The sequence below is a fragment of the Asparagus officinalis genome, chromosome 9, assembly GCF_001876935.1.
Source record: "Asparagus officinalis chromosome 9, Aspof.V1, whole genome shotgun sequence".
Taxonomy (NCBI): Eukaryota; Viridiplantae; Streptophyta; class Magnoliopsida; order Asparagales; family Asparagaceae; genus Asparagus; species Asparagus officinalis.
The window spans coordinates 22761040-22765706 of record NC_033802.1 but is presented as its reverse complement, the minus strand read 5'-3'; positions in this window follow the sequence as shown (position 1 = coordinate 22765706).

Genomic DNA, 4667 nt, shown 5'->3' with positions numbered 1-4667 from the left:
ATATTCATGTGTTATAATGTTTATGAAGATATTTCATAAAGTTTCAATATGCGTTTAAACTTTTTTTGTCAAAAACAAGTTCTTAACAAATTCATATTCATGCATGTTTTTACAAAATAATGAGTTGAGTTCATTTACTATTTTAAATTGATTTTATAAAACAGCTGTGCACTGCTACAGTAACTCCGGTCGACCGGACATGTCTCTGGACGCGGTTACTGTAGCATAACGGCTATATTTTCCAGATTTTGATATATCCATTTTTTTGTCTTTTTGCTTGGTTTTCTTGGGTTTTTGGGCTTGTTTCATGAGCCTATATATACTCCATGCCCTCATACTTCTAAGGGTACTCAAGAAATGTTTTAAACAAGTTTAAAGAGTTTTAAACAAGGGTTTAAGTGTGTTTTAGTGTTTGTTTGGTTTGAAGATTGTTTTCACAAGTGGAGGAGATCATCTTCTTGTTTGGGCTCCAATCTCCATCTCTCCATCTTGTCATCTATTGGAGAAGTTTTCTAAACTCTATCTAGCTTTACATTTGCTTAGTTATTTGATTATCTTTCTTTAAAGCTAGTTTTTATATTGAGTTTAGATTTGATTATATTATCTCATTGTTACACACACCCACATTGAGCTTATTGTATCTTTCATACATAGTATAGTTGGGTGGTGAGAGATTGTAACCTTGAGTTGTGCTTTCATTGTGTTCTCATCTATTGTAGAGAACAAATTTATATTTGTTACATTGTGAGTGCTGTAAGGTTTTCGGTGAGCTAGAAAACCGAGTGTGTTGTGAAGTTTTCGGTGAACTAGAAAACCGAGTGTGAGGAGTGAACGTTGTTCGGTGAGCGTTGAAAACCGACACTGTGAGGTGTAAACGTTATTCGGGTGAACGTAGAAAACCCGGTTGTGATAGTGGATTTCTCCCCGGGAGTGGGGAGCGGAGACGTAGGACGGAAGGTCCGAACTCCGTGATCATATCTTGTGTTTGAGTGTGCTTTGGCGTTTATTTATACTTGTGTTTATAATTCTTGTCGCCATTGTCATTAGCTCATTATTTATATGATCCACTATCTAGTTCATATTGTTTACCCTTGTGTTAGTTTATATATCCTTGCATATATCATATAGTATACCTCTTTGCTAGGATATACCACCTTGTGTATATTGCATATTCTTGCACTTAACTCTTTGTATATCTATCTTGCAAGAATATAACTTGTTAATATTTTAATTAGCATTTAATCGGATTAGATTAGCATAAGACCCTAATCACCCCCTCTAGGATCTAACAATTGGTATCAGAGCTTGATGCTCTTTGATTTAAGGTCTAATCGCCTTGAGTTAAAGATCCAAGTTATATTTTTGTGCTAATCTTGTTTTGATTGCATTTGTATCTTGCTTGCATATTTTTATATACATTATGGATATGAACGATGCATCTTGTTTAGGTTATGCCATCAATATTGCTCCTAGATTAAATGTTTTCCCCTATGCTCAATGATGCTTTAGATTCAAAATATTTGTTCAATCTAAAAATATCGATTTAACACTTTGATTTATGGGAAATTATAGATAATTCTTATATTGTGCCCACTACGGAGAAATCCAAGTGGAATAAAAATGATCATCGCATGTTTACAATGAACAATATTTTGTTAGAATATTTGCTAAATGCTCTTAACTCATCTATGTCTAACAAGTTTGTTCATTTTGATAGTGCTTACACCTTATGGATATTTATAGAAGCACATCAAGGAGACTTGGAGGCGATCCGACAAGCTTTGGAGGATCCCACTTCAAGTTCATATGGAGCATCATGCACACGGCCACTAGGCGGAGGTTTGCGAGTTCGAATTCATAAATAACTTCTCTAGTGACGAACTTGCTTGTGCTTCCGAAAAATTATTGCATGCCTATAAGAAATTGCAAAATGATTTTATTGATTTAAAAAGCAAGCATGATAATTTAGAATCCGATCATGAGTCTTTAACTTCTAAATTGGATGTCATTGCAAAAGAAAATACCATGCTTAAAGAAAACAATGACATTGATGCACACAAACATAAGAATTCTAATGTTCCTTGTGCATCTCATATAGCTTCTTCATCTTGTACACTTACACATTCACATGCTCATTCTCACAAAGTTCATCATAAGCATGCTAGTGTGTTCAAGTGTGATTATTGTGGTCGTTTTGGTCATTTGGCCAAATATTGCTTTGATTTGAAAAGAAAATCTCATTTGACAAATGCTTCCAATAGACCACATGTTTTTAAATGTGATGTTTGTGGTAGGTTTGGACATCTTGCTAAATTTTGTTTTGATATACAAAAAGCTTCTAAATTGCAATATGTTCCAAATAGACCATTGTTTAAGAATGTTTCTCATTTGCAAAATAATTTTAAAAGAAAATCTTTATTTGCAAATGATTCCCGTGCACGAGCTAATGGTCCACAAAAACAAATGGATCTCTTTCATTGCACAAATTGCAATCGGAAGGGTCATTTGAATGAATATTGTTTTGACCATGTTAGTGCACCATATGTGCCTAAGAGGGTTCATAACCCTAGGGCTTTGAGCTTAAATGATAGGGGTCATGTCCCTAAATCTTTTGGTACCAAGAGTTCTTGGGTACCAAAACAAATTTGATTTTCAAACTAAGAGTTTTAATGTTTTTATCCTTCTTTATCTTGGTTTTGAAAATTATGCTTTGAAATCTTTTTATATGAAAACAATTTATAATTGATAAAATCTTTTGTTTTCATGATTATTTGTTTTGTTTTGATGAGAGGTTTGTACTTATATAACCCTCCGAAGTTTTGGGTGTTTATTCCCAAATCTTGTTTACCGGGTGCTAAAATGTTTATATGGGTTGTTACTAGCTCAAGAGCTAGATATGATTGCCTCTCTTGATTTTTCTTAAATCAATGATGATTTGGATTTATGGATTTTATTTGATTTATGACTTCATTTGGTTGATTTGATTTTCATTTGAAAACTCTTTGCATGATTCTCATGTTCCTCTTCTTTTGATTTCATAAATCTATTCTTTTATATGGTTTTTATATTCTGTGCTAATGAATCCCCCTACATATAAGCAAATTATTTTCCTTTTTGGATCCTCATTTCATCTCTTTGGGGCAAATATGATAAATGTTTGGTTTGTATATATACATCTTAAAATCTTTGTAACACCCTTCATGATGTTATATATACACATGTGTTCTTATTTCATGTGAGTTGTTTAGCATTTTTTTTATTTGCTCACATGTTTTGCCATGATCTTTATTGCATACACTCCATATGGCATTTTAATAGAGGAATCTTCCCTATTCTATTATTGTTCTTATACTCACCCATGCATATTGATAGGGGGAGCTTTCGCTCTCTTAATTCTTTTGTCCCCTTTTTGATGTTGTCAAAGGGGGAGAAATATTGTGAGTATATTCTTTCTTGTTTATATGCATGATACATTATACTTTGTATATTCATTTCCTTTCATGCATATATCCTTTTTGTAAATTGTTTGTCATCATCAAAAAGGGGGAGATTGTTGGCCTCTTTGTTTTGATGATGTTTAACAAACAATTTATAACTAATGTTGTTTGTCTAGTGTTGGTATATTTCTATTTATTATGGACAAACAACGAGTTGGAGGTTGGATGGATTGCGCCATAAGGATCATATCAAATGGAGGTTGGCGGAATGTCGGGTTGAAGCCTTACAATTCAAAGTTAAAGATCAAGTTCAAGCTTCATCCGCATGTATACCAAGTTGAGCTACAATGAAGATCAAGATCAAACTTGGGTAAATTTAGTATAGGTTTATATTATGTGTGTTAAGTACCTTAAGCTCAATATCATATATTTTCTCACAAAATGAGCTATTTTGAGAAAACTTTGTGATATTGTTTTATTGACCATGTTTACTTTATATTCATGTGTTATAATGTTTATGAAGACATTTCATAAAGTTTCAATATGCGTTTAAACTTTTTTTGTCAAAAACAAGTTCTTAACAAATTCATATTCATGCATGTTTTTACAAAATAATGAGTTTTCACAATTGAGAAATGAAAATTGAGAAATTATTTTTCTAACATGTTTGTCTTCATGTTTATAAACATTTCGCAAAGTTTCATCAAGTTTGGAATTGATTTGTTATGTTTAATGGAATTTACAAAATCATGTTTTTCATTCGTGCATGTTCGTGCATGTTTTACAAAACAGATGAGTTTTCATAAATGGGAAGTGGTATTTAAGAAATTCTTTCTTTGACATGTTTATCTACATGTTTAGAAACTTCCCTCAAAATTTTACTATTTTTGGAGTTGATTTACTGTGCCCAATTGATTTTACAAAATCGTGTATATCAGCAGATTTTCAGAAACTGTATTTCTGTGTTCAAACATTTATTTATCTCAAATGAGAAATGATTTTTTCAGAAATTCTTTCTCTAACATGTCATTCTACATGTCTAGAACCTTCCCACAAAATTTCATAATTTTTGGAGCTGTTTTACTATTTTTAACTGATTTTATAAAACTGGATATACCTGCTACAGTACCGGCGGTCGACCGGAAATTCTCCCGGTCGACCGACGAACTCTCTGTTCGTTTTCTCCGTTTGGAACCTGGATCGCGGTCGACCGCGAGAATTTCCGGTCGA